This window comes from Lissotriton helveticus, chromosome 6 (genome assembly GCF_964261635.1).
Source record: "Lissotriton helveticus chromosome 6, aLisHel1.1, whole genome shotgun sequence".
Taxonomy (NCBI): domain Eukaryota; kingdom Metazoa; phylum Chordata; class Amphibia; order Caudata; family Salamandridae; genus Lissotriton; species Lissotriton helveticus.
The window spans coordinates 585,454,577-585,472,639 of NC_136067.1; the positions used below are offsets into that span (position 1 = coordinate 585,454,577).

Here is an 18,063-nt window from a genome sequence, read left to right on the forward strand (position 1 = left end):
AATCCCTCTCCTGAAAAGGGTAAATCTTCAAACTGCGTCTATTTGAATAGGAAATGCCGAGTGATTATGTCACAATTGAGTTGTCAGTATGGATCGCTCCAGTCCTCTCTAGGGTCCGCATGGTGTGTAAGCGGTAATTGAACAAGAACGGCTGAGCGATAACGTAATGAATGAGCTCTCAGTGTAGAGCTTTTCTGCCTCTCTCCATTGCACGCGCATGCGCCAGCTGTTCGCTTGTTTCCTCCCTGGTCCGCCGCAAATTCTTCGAGCCTCTGCCACAGAGTATTGAGTTCTAGCGCATGCGCAATTCAAACACGATGGTTCCCCTCTGGTCCGCATTATTTCTGCGCATGCCCAAGATGATTATGAGCGATACCTGCCGATACTTGCATTTACGATTGGTCAGTGTTGAAAATAAAAGCGGCCTTCCTGTTCCGCTGGGTACCTCCCCCTCTGCTCAGGAGCAGCTAGGGTTACCGACGGACAGGTAGGCCGGCTTCTCAACTTCGGTAGAATCAGACTTTGCATGGCTTTACTCTTTTTGCCAAACATTAGGTGTTTAGATCGTTATTCTTTGGTTGTAACGACTACGCTTTATCATAACAACGATGTTTGCCCGATTCCAACACTGATTTTTTCCTTAAGAATGGGCAGCAAAGTTCGCATCAATGCTGCCGATTGGGGATTTAAAACACAGGGACATTGATCTTAGAGTCTGTAATGAACTTAAACTATATGCAGACCTCATACAAAATATCCCTAGTCAATTTTGCCAATACAATCTTACAAGTGATGAGTCACCGGGCATTATGGTCAAACGGGAGAGACTGTGTTGAGCTGCTATTTTAATGCTTAAATTAGTGCCAAGGTTTCTAGCTAGTTGAGAAGCTGGTGGAAGATGAGTGGAGGGCTACTTTAATAGTCCTCTACTGGAGAGGTGAGGTTTACTCCCATGAGAATTGGGTGAGTAAAATTGTTAATAATATTGATCAACGTGAATCCTTTGGTGATCGCTATTATGTAAATAATTGCATTTGTACATACGGCGAATACATGTGTGTTTGTAGTTCATTTGTTAGCTTTTTCCTGTGTATCGTTCTAGGAAAGAATCCCTCTTCTTGAATACGCGTCATATACATCGGAATTTCATGGATGGTAGGATGTATCGTATCATTTATTATTTTTCACTTTGATATATTTTTTGCAGTAGTGTAGTCCCCGGTCCTGATGAAAGCCAAGTGGTTCACCAATTTCCACAATGGCAGAAACATATAGACCCCTTTCTTTCAACTGACAACAGTTATTTTGACAAACTGTTCACACTCTGTTCTTAACCTTGACACCATGATATCTTTTCAATAAAATGTATTCTTACTATCATGGTAGCCAATTTTAAATTGCACTTTTGATGATTTTTTTCACATTAAGTATCACTGCAAAATTAGTTATTCAGCACCACAGAGTTTACATTCATGGTTTGACCCATCACTGGTGGTTTTGGATTAGGGCAACTCACGATTTTATGAGGTGAGTTGCACTAACCCAGACCAGTCTTCTCACAAATCCCAGATGATGAAGTTCTGCCATTCGGTGGGCTGATGGGATCCATTTCCCTTCTGAACATAGTCCGAGCTATTACAGAGTCCATTGTTTTTTGCCGTATGTTACTTTGCTGACAGACCAGTAGTATTTGTTTAGTTTGGTTAAAGTTTCAAACTGCCAAATATTGAGGACATTGATAAATATATAATAAATCAAAATTACAGATTCCACTACCTTATCCATTTGAAGTTTCCCTTGAGAAATAAAAATGTTAGAATGTGGTCCCCGTACCAAAATGTGAGGCGCATTTGCTTACTTCCAAATACGCCAGCAGAAAATACAAGTAATTGATTAAATGTTTTTAGTTCATATCCACCGGGCGTGTCCATGTAATTATTCAATTATTTAAATCCTAGGTTCCGGTGTGCTAGGAAAATATTTATTCTGCGAAGTATTGTGTTATCCCAATTTGCTGCTCTGCATCATTTATTTCAAGATGTCAGAATGTGCAATTTGCGAGTCTGAAGTCCAACAATAATTGTTGGTACATTTAGCAGTTTGTGTACGTGTTTAATGCTGCCCGATTAGTCCGTCTATGCCAAGGGTTTGAGGGTGTGGTTTCACACACAACTCTTTCATGATAGTCTTGAAATAAAGGTGATGGCCTCCAGTGGCCACCTTGCTCCTTAACAGAATCAAGCATTGGAATTGCATTAGATCTCGCATTGGTTGGAATTGGAGCTATTGGCATTGTAGATGGCAATCTTTTTTTTTTACCTGTGCAGTGTTGTGAGGGTTCAGTACCACAGCCTATCACTGGATGTCCCTTGGGGACCTCTTTTGGTCACATATGGTACTGCACCTTGCAACATGCCTAGGAAAAGGATATGCCACAGCGGTGAGACCTGTCGACTGGTGAGCTGGGTATCCCTGTTTGAAACTGCTGCCAGGCCAACATCCTGTGAAAATGGGCTGATTGTTAAATAGCCTGAAGTGCACTATATAAATAAAGGCTTATGTAAAGTAACAAAAAAAAGAGCAGTGGCCTCGGAGTGGTGGCGGGGGCCTGCGAGGAATGTTGGGGAAGGAGTAAGGGGAGGCACAGGAAGATTAAGGGATATGAAGCAAGTAGCTGTGTTGTGGGAGGGATGAAGTGAAGGCACCAGAGATAAAGCAAGGGCAAGCAAAGGATGCAACAGAAGTTTCACTGCACAAGTAAACAGAACAGTTAATGAGCAAAGAGGCACGCCAAATAAAAAAAGAGTTCTCTCTAAGTAGAAATAACCTGAAAAGTAAGAACACTTGTCAGAGGGCCAGTCCTCATGGGAGGATACCAAAATCGAAAAGGAGGGACTAGGAAGTATATTCACTAATGAAAATCCAGCATTTCTAAAGGATAGCAACCGGAACCAATTGAAAAGATGGCAGTTTTTTCAAGCCCATTTCCTAGATACAGCATGTGTTCAAGAGACAGCCCATGCACTGCCTGAAAATAACTGATGAGATGGGTCATCTGTCTGCAATGAAAGGCGCAAGGCTTAAAAACCTCCCTAATGGGTGGAAACCAAAGACCTGAAGAAAAAACTGTCTCAAGAAGGGCAAGCATAACAAGCCAGGACTGAACTGAAGTATGGATCAGACTGGAGCTGGAAAAGCGTGAATTTGATGAAGGTACCTCCAGCTTCGTTACGATGCAGGGCTTAAGCCTCTCTGCAGGCTTAAGCCCTGAATAAACAGTAAGCAAACTACTGTAAAGGAAATAATGTCTCATATTAGATTGTGATATTCCTTTAAAGAAAGCCTGAGGCACCATTTTCGATTAAGACAAATAGATAATCTGACCTGGAAAAGCTTGGAAGTGAGTAATGCCTTCTGGCATACTGCAATCACTCTGGTTTCAATATTACATCCCCCAGAAAGCAGGGCGGTTGAAAAAAGCAATCCGCCAACAAACATAGCACCGTGACTAAGCACGACTCCTCTGCCCACATACCACTGCTGTCAAGAGAAACAGACCATGCGCTTGGGAAGCAGAGAACAAAGAAAGTTCATTGAGAACACAAAGCGGCCACAGGATTCAGCCCTACCTAAAGTAAGCCAGTGTTGGTCCAGAAAGGACAATTTAAAAGAAGTGACTCGGTCCTTGCAGTCAAACTATTGTGTAAACCTAAGCAATATACTTTGGCTGTGGGTGCACCAACAAAACAAACAAGTTTATTTACAAATTGTAACTCCAACCTATATGATGTAAATAATGAATACAAAACCAACATTACAACCAATACATGCTCAAAGCAAAATACATTTTTACTAGAAGATGCAATCATAACAGAACACACACTTGGTGTACTCAGTTCATTGAACTATAATCTTGAGCATGAACCTCCCGTGTTCTATATCTGAAAAACTATTGTCTTAGACCACACAACTTATGCGACGATGAATCTTAAGACCGGGTGCAAGTCCAATGGTAGATGGAAGGGAAAATTATCACAAACAAAAATAGTTGAATTATATGGATTGTAAATCTGTTGTGTCTAAGAGCAAAGCCGAATGGCACTAGTTGCACCAAGTTATTATCTGCAAAAGTGTTGTCAAATATATGATTACTGTTGGAATAAAAATGGAATAAAGAGAATTAACAACAAGATACTGGCTGACTTCATTGGACTGTCCACGTTGATGTGCTGTGCACCAGGGGTTGTGGGATCTACAGATGCCTCCAACTTTTTCATGTGATATTCACGCGCACTGGTGGAGCGCCTTCCATGGTAGCATGCCTTTTCATATTGCCCCAAGCAGGATAAACAGTTAAATGATATTACATTGAGGAGTGCAGTCTACTTTTTTGTTTTTCTTTGTGAAAAATAAACCTTTTGCAAGGCCCAAACCTTCCTTTTTAATACATAAGTCAAACTAAGCCAGGGCTGGACAGCCTCAAGGGCAGGGTGCAATTTATTTAGTAAGTAGGACATGTACTTTTATGTTTTACATGTCCTGATAGTGAAAAACTCCTGAACTGCCTCTTTACACTTTATAAGTATACTTCCCATAAAAGAATAGGTAACCAATTCATGTTTGGTGTCTCTGGAATAACAATTTAAAATCCTAATTTATGGTGAAGTTGTATTTTAAAGTGCAATTCTGAAAATACCACTTGTTGGCATTTTCTTGCTTAAGCCATTTGGTGCCTGCAGGCTTTCTCTGTGTCAAATGACTAAGTGCAGCTGACAGTTTGACTTTGTGTGTTCCTCCTATGCAGCCACACACAATGGGAGCTAAGGCGTGACTGGGTGGGCCGTCACTGGCAGAATGGGAGGAAGGAGCTGAGCCCATCCCCAGTTACACTTGAATAGGATGTGTCCTGCCTCCACAAGAATGACTGCATACCCCCTGTAGTTAGTCTGGAGCCAGGGCCAGGAAGGCAGGGCACCTGTGCACTTCAAAAGCATGTCTTAGGAAGCTTCTACCCACTTCGAAGGCACATCTGGGTATGAATACTGGACCTCTGACATCAAATCTTCAGACCCCTTCTGGATTTGTGGATATTCTGCCAGGAAGGACTACTGTGTGACTCTGCTGGGCTGCTGCTCTAAAGGAACTGCTGCCCTGCTGTACTGACCTGCTGCCTTTTGCCTGTGTAAGGAGAACTGGATCTGCAACTCCATCTTAAACCCAGGACCCCAGAGTGACTCAAAGGCCTAGTCTGCTGGCCTCCTGATCTGAGCCTCCTGGACATAAAAGGCTCCCTAACTAGCTCCTGTACCCAGCTGCAGCGAGTTCCTGACCTCCAAGTGGTGCCCATCAGGCCCTGAACTCGGGGTGCAGCTCTGCAAATTTAAATCAAGCTTTGGACTCTTTGTGACCGAGAATGGGCCCATTTGCACCAAGACTGCGCTGCTCGTAAGGGACTGCCAACAAGACGCTCAAGCCCACCCATGATGCCTGTGTTGCTCTTCAGGCCATGCCGTAGCCTCTTGCAATGCTCTCCTTTCTCCTAGCAGCCCTTCCGAAAATGAATGGGACTCTTGCCACAAATATTGAGACCGTAAAACTTCAGCAGGACTAATCTGGGACTGTATCCGACCTGGGCTTCATCGCAGTCGGACTGAACTTTTGACTTTGACCCAGTCCAGCGCGACCAGATAGCCACGGTTGACGCTTTGTGCTTTTTAGTGCTATTTTACACTTTATTTAAAAAAAATCATAATTCTGGTTCTACTGATCGGAATTTGTCAATTTGGCCTTCTTTTATTCATTAAATTCTGCTCTATTTTTCTAACCTGATGTGGGATCTTGTATGTGATGTTTTCACTGTTTTACTGTTTGAAGTGTTGCACAAATGCTTAACACACTGCCTCTAAGTGAAGCCTGAGGGCTTTGAACTAAGCTACCAGAGGATTGAGCACAGGATAATTTGGGTTTTGCTATTATCTTACCCTGACAAAGTTTAAGGTTGCTGCTTGTTAGAAAGGGGTTTCTGGTTGACTAGGGTATGCACAAACACTATGGAGCAAAGAGGGAAAAAGAGCCCTGGTAGCCCTCCACTCAAATCATTAATCCACAAAAAGACCAGGGTCCTAAGATTACGGAGATCTTAATATGTCGTATCTCCTTGGTGTAGTCCTGTTTAGAGGTTTATAGTTTTCTACATAACCCTCCGTGTACTCTATTTCGTAGTATAATTCTTAAAAACCTACTCTCACACTTTTGTTGACAGTCTCTCAGTATATGATAGGATAATCAGCTACACGATCTCAACTGTTGCAGTCCCAATCATGCAATCCTCAAAGTGCAAAAATTGAAGCTTCAGTTCGGGCTGGACTGTTTCCATGTGGAGCAGGGTCAAGACTGATTTGCATATGGCTGGGTCTAAATTGGGGTGGCATGGTGAGCAAAAAAACAATGGATTTAACCCAGATCTGTGACTAGGGACAAATGTTTGACACTGTTCAGTATTCCGTCCATTATCTTTTTGTGTTGCTATAGTCACCCTAAGTGAGAAGGGTATGACTAGACGTGGGACCCATGCTTATTGTGCCACTGGATTCAAGCTAGCCTGGCTGATGAGGTGTGGTACCCCGAAACTGGTCTCAGAATGCGTGTTTCCGGTCCAGGGAGGACCTTGCTAGGCAGTTCGGGCCAAACAGTTCCCATGGAGAGCAGGGTCAAGACTGATTTGAATATGGCTGGGTCCAAACTGAGTGGCATGGTGAGCAAAACAACTATGGATTTAACCCAGTACTGTGACTGGGGGTGAATTTTCAGTATTCGGTTAATCATCTTTTTGTGTTGCTATAATCCTAGCGTCAGTCCATATTTCACAGTAAAATTGTTTTAGGCAGCCACTGTACCCATAAGACAAAAACAGAGTCTTTCAGCAACCACATAGTGTATCCACAAGAATTGTCTTGCATTATGCTCTGTGCCCTTTTAAGTGTGCCCCCAGGGTTACATGTAAGCCCAGAGACAGAGGTTTGGTAGAAAAAAAACCAGAATCCTTCAGCAACCAGACAGTGGATCCACAAGAATTGTCTTGACATCCTAATCACTTTCCTTTCGAGTTTGCCCCACGTGTTATATGTGAACTTAGCAGACATTAAAGCAGGATTTGGCACTCAAGCAGGATTTGACAGTATAGTGTCAAAAATGATCTTCAGAGCCCCCAGCCTGCATATTGTGCAGAGCTCTGAGGAGCAATCCCTGTCTATTCAGGTCAGCCTGTTGTTTGCTCCAGGCAGGAATTTCACACCCATTCACACCTGTTGAAGGCCGATTACTGGTTAGAAGAACCTGGAGAGCCAATGCAATGAACTTCCAGGAACTTCAGGCAGAGAAAAAGTAGCTTTCTAAAAGTTACTTTTCCTTAATATTTATTTACAAATCTGACTTCACCATTGAATTAGATGTTTAATCATTTTTAAATATAGTTGTTTAATTATGTTTCTAGCTGGTCCCATTACCGAGATACCGTTTTAGGAGTTCAATCTGTACCCAGGTTTTCTTCATAGGACAGTTAGGTCTGCTAGTGTGAAACAAAAGATTTTGGGTGCTATTAACTGAAAGAACACGTACATTAAATGTCTTAATGTCATAGTTTTAAATACCATGCATGCTAACTTGTGGGCTACCAGACCCACATAAGGGTGATTTATTAATATTTAAAGGGAGGCTATGACCTATCAAAAGGGTTTATTTTGACAGACTGAAGTAAAGTTTTTACACTGCTACAATCAGGCTAAAATTGTAGGACTCAAGCCATGTTTGCACTGTTACTGTAGTGGATCCACTGTGTATTCGAACCGCTCTTGAGGCGAAAAGCCGGGAGGTCGCGGTGATTTTTAACTTTGTTATTTGTATGTGCGATATTTGTGTTTGATTTACTAAACGCTCTAGCGCTGAAATCGCCTCTGTTCTACCCCCGTATTTTATCCTTTAATTGCACCACTTAGCTTGAATCACTAAGCTGTATTTTTTATCTTGTGTGCTACGATCCACTTGACTTCCTAAAAGCTTTTTTAACTTTCACTGAGACGATCGGCTTGACTCACTAAGCCTCTCGCCTCTGTACTTGTGTGCTACGATCCGCTTGATTTAAAAAGTTTCAATCTTAAACTTTCACTGAGACGATCGGCTTGACTCACTAAGCCTCACCTCTGACCTGCATACTGCACTTTTTTCTCCCCCCGCCCTGCCTGTCCCCCCCTGCGCGGCCTCAACTTTGCCCCCCCCCGTACTCCTTCACTCACCGGGTTCGTCCCAGCTGATTCAGGAGCTGTGGGCATATCGTCATCCCCGGGCGAGCTCAGAAACGCGACGGTCATCATAGGTGGGGAAAGCGTCAGTCGCACCCCAGTGGCCAGTATAAAAGGGAAGGACATGGCCCCGTGCCTGGTTCGCGCCGGAGTCGTGCCAGAGTCCTGCCCGTCTGCGCCCGTCCGCGACCAGGATGTGGCCGCAGCCGCAGGAAAGTCTGCATACCCAGGCCTCCCCCCACCCTTCATTCCTCACGGTAGGGAGGCGCTCTTGAGTTTTAAACCCAAGACTTGTACCTTTACATCAACCCTTCTGTCTGGCCCTCCCCTAACTCCCTTCATACAATGTAGCGAGCGAGATAACTCAGACACTCCCTGTAAATACTGCCCTCCTCCACAGACTCCCCCCCCATACTCACCTTACAGCAAAAACATTGCCATCAAAGCGAGCCTGATTAACTGCCGATCGTTAATAAAACACTCTCTTGACATAGCGCAATCTCTGGAGGATAACAATTGGGACCTCCTCTTCCTCACCGAAACGTGGTTAGGGAATGAAACCAACCCTGCTCTCTGCCTCCCTATCCCGCCTGGCTATAAAATTCTGTGTGCCAACAGACAGAGCTCCCATCCAGGAGGTGGAGTAGCAATAATATACAGATCACACTGGACCATATCCTCCTTTCCCTACACCCAAATCGAATGTATTGAAGTCCTACCCTTCTGTATAAAACTGGAAGCCGATCTCACTTGCTCAGGCTTACTAGCCTACCGCCCTCCGAAATCCAAGCTTGCATATCTCCCTACCTTTCTTGATTATGTCCTTCAGGCAACCGTCCGCTATGCACATTTCACTCTTATTGGGGATTTTAACCTACACATTGATACCTCCATTGACCCCAGCACGCTTAACTTCCTATCCACCCTAGCGGACGGCGGCCTAAGCCAACTCGTTTCCGGCCCCACTCACAAAGCCGGTCACACCCTGGACCTCATCTGCACCAACCTGGCCAACATCACTATTAGTGATCCAATCCCTGTGATCTGGTCGGATCACTTTTTTTATCCCGTTCTCCTTTTCCTTGCATCGCCATGACAGCCCTAAACTCACGGCCAGAACGTTTGGTCGCAATTGGAGCAAAATCTCCCCAGATAATGTAGCGGCCCACCTCCCCTCGGCTGCTCCCCAGGAAGCGTCTGACTTAGACACTAGACTGCCCAACTTCAACAGCTGGATCTGTTCTGCTATCGACCACATTGCTCCTGTCAGACCAATAAAAACTTTCCGAGCGGCCCCCTCCGCACCGTTGTACTCGGATACCCACCGCACATGCAAACTACTAGAGAGACGTTGGCGACAATCCTATTCACCCGATAGCAAACTTAAGTACAAATCTGCCCTAAAGGATTACAGGAAGAGAATTATTGACCACAAAAGAACCCACCTAGAGGAGAAAATTAATAAAGCTCAAGGCTCATCTAGAGAAATTTTTAATACCGTCAGAACCTTCACTAACCCTCAGGCCCTTACACAACAATTCCCGGTGTCGCAGTCCCTCTGTGACCGCTTGTCTGATTATTTTGAAAACAAAATTGCAACAATCTACGACTCCTTCCCCAACAAGACATGTTTAGACACTCCCAATATACAGAGTACAGGCTGAGCCCGCCCACACCCTCACGAAATTTGACACAATTCCCCGGGATCGCTCCCTGGCGGAATTATTAAAGTGTTAATCTGGCTCCCCCACAGACCCCTGGCCAGCCAAACAGTACAAATCCCTGGCGCCCCTGCTCAACCCACGTTCTCAATGACATCTGGAATGACTCCCTGCAGACAGGCATCTACCCCGAATCCTGGAAGCACGCTCGATTGGTTCCCATCCTTAAAAAACCCAATGCAGACCCTAACGAACCAGCCAACTACAGACCCATCTCTCTGCTCCCCGCACCTGCCAAAGTGCTTGAAAAGCTAGTACAACAGCAACTGGCCAAATTCTTTGAAGCCCATGGTACTTTTCACGACTCACAGCACGGGTTCAGACCCGGATACAGTACCGAGTCAGCACTCATTGAGATGGCAGACTCAGTGCGGTGGAAAATGGATGAGGGATCAAGGGCGGTGTTGGTGCTGCTCAACTTGGCGGCATTTGACACCGTCTCCCACCCCGTCCTGCTCGAGCGTCTCCACGCAAAAGGAATCCAAGGCAAGGTGTTGGAATGGATTGCGTCCTTCCTCTCAAATCGGACACAGGCCGTGTTCACGCCCCCGTTTACCTCCAACAGCTACCCGCTCAGGTGGGCAGTCCCTCAGGGCTCCTCCCTGAGTCCCCTTCTGTTCAATGTTCACTTCTCCCCTCTGGCGGAGATTATTGCCCAGTCAGGAATCAAGGCCACGTCGTATGCTGACGACATTCAGCTTTTGTTTTCCTATGACATCGTTTCCCAGACCACTTTCGATCCCTTAAAAGATTGCCTCCGCAACATCGCCCGCTGGATGGACAGCAACTTCCTCCGGCTAAATGCCGGAAAAACCGAAGTCCTTTTCTTTCAGCAGCCCTCGCCACTGGATTCTAACCTTTGGTGGCCCCTGGACCTAAGTGGAGCCCCCATACCCAAGGACTGTGTCAAAAACCTTGGAGTCAGATGGGACTCTAGCCTTACATTTCAGTCCCAAGTCCAGACTGTGTCCGCAGCATGCTTCTCCAAAATCAGGATGGTGAAAAAATGTATCAATTTTCTCTCCAGCCATACGAGGAAAACAATTGTTCAATCTTTAATCATGTCACATCTAGACTACGCCAACGGCCTGTACATAGGTCTGTCTTCTGGCCTACTCCACCGTCTCCAGACAGTCCAAAATGCTGCAGTCCGCCTGGTCTGCGGCATCTCCCTAGGAGAGCATATCTCTCCCTACCGGAAAAAACTACATTGGCTGCCAGTCCAAAAAAGAGCACAATTCAAAGCCCTCACACTCGCCCATAGGGCAAAAAAAGGAAAGGGCTCTCCATATCTTGTCTCCTGCCTCCGCCCTTACAGTAATGCTCCCCTTCTCCGTTCTAGCTCTAAACATCTCCTCGCCACACCTAGATTAAAAAAACACGTTCTGGAGGGAAATCCTTCCAAGTCTCCGCTTCCTCTCATTGGAACAGACTCCCCATCTCCATTCGGATGATACAGGAAGAACTCCCCTTCCGTAGAGCGCTCAAAACCTTCCTTTTCTGCTAAAAACTTCTCCCCAGTTTCTGATCCAGCTTAGTATACCCAGAAGCGCCGGGACACCCCGTTGGGGTAGCTGTGTGCTATATAAAATTCACAAATAATAAAATAAAATAATAAATTGCGCAATAAGTGCTGCAGTCCACTACTGACATTTATCTTCTAGGCCCTGAGTACATTCAGACTTTATACTCAGGACCTATAGGCAAGTTAAATATACTAAATTAGCAGCATGCCAATTCAACCATGTCTAAAGAGGTAGCACAGGCACTTTACTACTGGTTAGCAGGGATAAGGTGTACTGAAATCTAAAGGCAGCAAAAATATTGGGTCAAGAAAAAAGGCAAAAAATCACAGAAAACCAAGAAGAAAAAGGCAATTAACTACAGCACTGAACTAAGGTTTTTCTAAAAAAAAGTGTACTATCACCAGACATATTACAGACACAAATACAATGTCCATCAGTGCTTCTCACTTTAGGCGCATTCTGGTTTCTCAGCTACATTCTTTTTCCATGTGAACTTGCACATGATCAGTGCACAGTGTAATAGAGAAATATAGTTCAGTGTCATAGAAACAATGGATTGTTTAGCATCTGCATACATGTACTTGTAGTGAGAACTTCATGGAAACAAATAGAGTATATCTTATGTAGCAAGTGGTAATCCCAGCATATTTCAATCAAGAGAAAATTCTTAGTTATTTCCCTCAGTGAACTATCAGAGATCAAACATTGTTCTTAATTTAGGACATTGGTGCTCTTCGGACTACAAGTTATCATAACCTTTGTATAATTGTTTGATTCTTCACTTCAGAGCGTAGTCATTCATCATGCATCTAGCTCCCCTGACATCGCTATGTGCATTTGCCACCTCGAGTGGTACACCTCTCGTCACCAAATCAGGACGTCCTAAAATGTCTACAAATCAGGGCCTTTCTGTATATTTATACCTCACACATGAATCCACTCTTTACAGTTTACTCCTTAAACATGCTATGTGGCTGTTGTAACCTGGGCCTTTGTGGTGTTTATCGAGCTAAGCAAAGCAGGGTATGGGCGTGCGCCAAGTAATGAATTCCAGAGAGTCAATATTATATTTCAAAATAAGTCTTTATTTCAATCTGTTAATTCTCACGAAATTGGAGCTCTATAGTCAGCCAACATGTTTCGTTCTCACAAGGAGAACTTCATCAGTTCTCAATAGGCGAGTATCCTCACAATGAAGTTTGGTCGCTACACAGGGTTGCTCTCCCTAGGAGTCTAGTGGGCGCAGTGTAGGATGTACAAGAAGCCAGGTCTGGCCTATTCATAGAGGTCTAAGTTAATAGAAGGTATTGCAAATGATAAGCAAGGTAGGTGTTCCAGTCAGTAACACTGGGATTTGGGATATCTCCATTATTTCTGTCTGCTGCCTCTTTCCTGGATTTCTGTGTATCTCTCACAATACCCTGAGATACCTTTGGTCTTCATATCTAATGCCAGTGTCTTCGCTCTGCGCCAGGTCCCTTATTAACTGTTCAGTTTCATCATTTAAATCAAATGTGAAACAGCACCTTCTCATTCCCTGAAGCCCCAGTAGGTTAATGAAACTGTTTTAATGAAACTGTCTGAATTGGTACTTTACACTTCTCTAGTTCCATAGCTTAACAATTTTAATTGAGGAACCCACTGTAAATAGCGCCATTGTTTTATAAACTTGGCTCCTTGGATAAAATGACCTTAAGCCTACGAGCTGTGGTGCTTTCCTTAACTAAGTAGCTGAATTTGGCACTAATAACCACCTACTCTCTATTCCTATCTATAACTTTTAACTAAGCAGAGCTTCCCAAATAGCAATAAAACATTAATACACTTGAATTAAGAAAAATTCCATCCTATATCTTGTCATGATTTTGTTTACAAGCGATGGTTCATTAGAAGTATAGGAAAAAAATGTGCATGAACCATAGAGCAGTATTTTGACACAAAATGGACACAGAAGACTACAATCAAAGTATAGTAAAAGGTGGAATCTGAGAGTTAACACAGGTAACAAAGACCTCTGCATCAAAGTGCAATAGTTAATCCCATCAGCACATACATTCACCCCTACACAACACTTATGCACACAATGCAAATAATGTGCCATGCACATATAATGATCTGCGGGTTCTCTTGGAATATAGCGTGTAATAGGGCTTGGAAATGCTAGACGTTCATATCCATTACTGAAGGTATCATAGTCCTCCAGGTTCTCAATCAGGCAATCAAGCTCACTGAACTCCAGGATTAGAAAATGGTTTTATTTTGGAGAAAACCACCAAATGGTCAATTACTGTGTTTACATCAACCTTTCATGAACTGCCTTTACCATAATTTTTCTGAACTAATCATCCCTAGCTGGTCGAATGATAGACTTCTATCTCCTCAAAATAGACACTTCAGCTACTGGCATGGAGGATGCAAACCACCTCCAGGGTGGCTATACCTGATGCCCCACACACCACGTACAGTACGATGATGGCAACGATCAACTCGATAATCAAAGCTGTGTAAGACCTCCAGGGTTTCATGTATTGCAGTTCTATGGGGTCCTATCGATGGATAAGGCCAACTGATATGCAGTTTGCCCTTCTCTGTCTGTCCACACATGCAGACTCAGAGTGAGGACTCAACTATAACCTGTGGCAGTACAGGGGTGACCAGTTTCATTCATGGAGGACTTAAAAGAAGCTACATTTCAGTTGTGCCTCCTGCAGACTCTTCCCATGGTGTCTCAAATAGTTTCCCAGCTTTCCTACATGACTCCATCGCAAGTCTTCCTTGCCAGCAACACCTCAGAAAGTCCGCAGGTCTGCAAGGATTAAAGAAGGCTTTCAGACAACAGGTCCTGTATTCTTTTGATGGCCACTTCCACCTAGTTGGATCAAATAAATGGCATTGCCTCCAATCTTTTTTTTTGATAATCAACTTTATTGGATTTTCAAAGCACGAAAAATTCATTGGCAGCAGATTAATCATAATTGGGAGGAATATGGCGTTGTACACAGTTAACAGGTCATGGGCTACCCGGCTGAGTCAGGTATTGCAGATCAGATAAGCATTGCAGATACATAAAATTAGACAGATCATTACAGTGGCAGCAGATTAAACCATTTACACCACACTTTACCAAATAACTCCGGACAACCCCGGGCCTCGAAGAGAGACTCCTCCTGCATCTCACACCAGTCCACTCCCCTCCTCCACTTCTGCACCGTCGGCGCCTTAGCTTGGGACCAAAGCGCAGCAATATCCCTTTTTGCCACCGCCACGGCCGTCCCCAGAAAGCGCTTATCTGCCCTGGAGCCATCTAGGCCATCGAACACCCCCAGCAGCATACGTCTCGGGTCATGGGGAACCTCCCATCCCAGGGCCTGCGTAAGTTCAAGTTCAACCCCTCTCCAGGACGGCGCTAAAGCTGGGCATTGCCATACCATGTGATAGAAGTCAGCTGGCGCGGCTTCATAGCGTGTACATGTTGGGGATGGTCTCATACGGGCCTGGAATAGGCGCAGGGGAGTGAGATAGACTACATGAAGGTAATCAAGTTGGACCAGGCGCAACTTGGAGGACGTGGTCAGGGTTTTGGGTGCCATAAGGGCATCTCGCCAGTCCGCCTCCTCTAGGGGGCCCAACCATCCCTCCCATCGAGCCCTGAGCCAGTCTAGGGATGTGGGCCATTATTAACTAGAGACCGGTATATGCGGGACACCCCTTCCCTCCCCAGGTTCCCCATCATCACCTGAGCCTCCAGCGGGCTGAACTCTGGAAAAGAGGCAGGGGATGAAATGTGTGCATGGAGGGCATGTCGGAGTTGTAAATATTTATAGAATTGGGAAGGGTGAAGGGCATGTTGCTGTTGCAGGTCGGCAAAGGATCGAATGTGGCCTCCCACCCATACGTCTCCAAGCAACGAGATTCCGACGAGATCCCAGCGGCGGAACCCCTGTAGAGACGAGACTTCACATAGCCAGACCCCGCTCCAGAGCGGTGTTTGTCGACTGAGCTTACGGTTCCACTGCACATGGCACAGGGCTGTGCGCCTAGCCATGAGTACCATTCTCGTGACAGGGGGTAGGGCCTGCAGCACCGGGCTGTCGTATAGGAAGGACTGGATCTGCGCAAAGTCCGTCGTGGCAAGTTCCACTCGGTATGCCGGGTCGGACCAGCCGCCCGCAAACCAGTCGTGGATCACAATAAGCCTCGTGGCCAAGTAGTAGAGGTGGAGATTGGTCCCTCCCATGCCTCCATTGAAGGGGGGGATACGACAGTGCACCAGGGATAGACGCGGCCTCCCGCCTCCCCAGAGAAACCGGGTAAGGGGGACGTCCAGTTCCCAGAACCAACTCCCTGGGAGGTGAATGGTGATGTTCTGCAAAATGTAAAGGAAGCGGGGGAGAATCATCATTTTAAAGAGCAAACTTCTGCCCAGGGGATTAAGGGGAAGGGCCTGCCATCTCTTGAGGTCGAACTTCATCCGAGTAACCAAAGGCGCGACATTCAATGCCCATTCGAGCTCTGGCAAGAGGATGATCCAGACGCCCAGGTATTTGAACGATTGCCTCCTTAGGGGAATATTCATCTGCCAGTAAAAGCAGGCCCAGGAGGGATTTAAAGGGACCAAAGTCGATTTTGCCGGGTTGAGCCGGAGTCCAGGGACCTGTTCAAAAGCGGAAAGGACCTCCAGGCATCTGGGGCCAGAACTGTCCGGGTCCGCCAGATAAAGCAGGACGTCGTCCGCATAAAGGGCTATCTTATCAACTGGACTTGAATCCCAGGCCCAACCTCTGATGAGTGGGTCATGCCGGATGAGCGCCGCCAGGGGCGCCATCCCCAGCACGAACAAGAGGGGTGAGAGCGGGCACCCCTGTCGCGTGCACCTCCGGATTGGGAATGTCCCAGAAAGCTCGCCGTTGATGAGAACACGGGCTCTGGGGTTGGTATAAAGGACCCTGACCAGGTGGCGGAAGGGAAGGCCGAAGCCCATCCTCCCCATCACGTCCTCAAGGTACGTCCAGTCCACCGTATCAAAGGCCTTCTCAAAATCAATGAGGAGCAACGCCAGATACGGTTAGGCGACCACGGTGGGCCATAGCCAAGTGGAGGCGACTGATGCAGTGGCAAGAACCCCTGGCAGGCATGAACTCGCATTGGTCGGGATGGACCAAGTCCTGCAGAAGGGATCTGAGTCTCTGAGTTATCACGGTAGCGAAGATCTTGAGCTCCGTGTTAATCAGCGAGATCGGGCGATAGTCCATACAGTCCAGGGAGGGCGGCTGCGTTTTTTGAATGACCACTATGGTGGCCACGTCAGATTCAGGTGGGAAGGATCCTGCCTCCGCCACTTGGTTGAACAGATCCACTAAGTGGGGAACCAGGCTCTTGCAGAAGGTCGCGTAGTAATCCTGGGGGTAACCGTCCGGACCAGGCGTTTTACCGGGGTGTAATAGTGATATTGCCTCGTGAATTTGGTGAAGGGGTGGTCCAGCGCCTCCGCAGTCTCCTGAGGGAGACACGGCAGCCGGGCACCGGTCCTCTCCAGCAAAGTCCGCAAGTGTAGCGCCAGGAGGGCGAGCAGCGTATAAGGTCGCGTAGTAATCAGCAAAAGTTTGTGCTATGGCTGAAGACGTCACCTGGTGGGTGGGTTTACATTTACATTTACAGTGTATGCACTGTTCTCCATTCATTCAATGTGAAGTACATGACAGGATTCCAAGTCCCCTCTGTAATACATGATGCCCAAACTCTCCCAGCACAAATTCATCTAGGACCACTTGGGGCTGTGAAGAGGGCCCAATGCTTCTGAATCCAAGGAAGGCATGTTTCCTGCGCTTTGAAATCACTGCACCATTCATACTTTTTAAGCTCAAGCGCCCTTTTTAGGTCGAGCCTTGGCATGTCTTTGAGACATGTTGTTTACACTGTGTTGGCTTCCAACTCACCCATTGTCTTTGTATTTGTTACTTTGATTGTCCTTTAAAAAGGCTTACTTGCCAGTGGTTAATCATTCATCTTTGTCCCTCCTTTATGTATTTTTTTTCCTCCCTCAGAGCACCGCCCAATTACTGGTATCTTTACGCTTTGGTGTTTATTGTGAGGAAATTTTTTTTTCTTTGTTTTCTGCACGTTTGTCTGTTGCTGCACCCGTCCCCGCCTCGCCACATGTCAGTCCTTGTTTGTTTATCTCTCACAGCCAATGGGCGGGATGGAGCTTGAAAGCGTTATTTTTGAATCTATACAGAGCGAGTATAAACTTGCGCATCTGTCATTATCGCGAGCGCTTCCCCCATCCCCAAAACGCATATGGTATCTTCTATATGAATATGAACGGATGAGAATGAAGTGGGTTGATGCCCTTTGGTAAATAAATGCCATTTTTTTAGGTTGATAAAATCTGGCTTTGCACAACGTGATTAAACACCATACCCAATTACTTTTGTTTGTCTCTCTGTTATACCCCAACCTACTGATTAAAAATGATGAGGGACATTTGTTATAATAGAAAGAAAGCAGTTGCCTTTGTCT

The 18,063-nt window shown here is 45.7% G+C and overlaps 1 protein-coding gene across 1 annotated transcript in view; it reads right to left on the minus strand.

The window, feature by feature from the left end:
• The window catches only part of B3GAT2 (beta-1,3-glucuronyltransferase 2), a 422,486-nt gene that overhangs the window by 59,477 nt on the left and 344,946 nt on the right, over positions 1-18,063 (minus strand). The gene's annotated exons all lie outside the window — the stretch shown is intronic.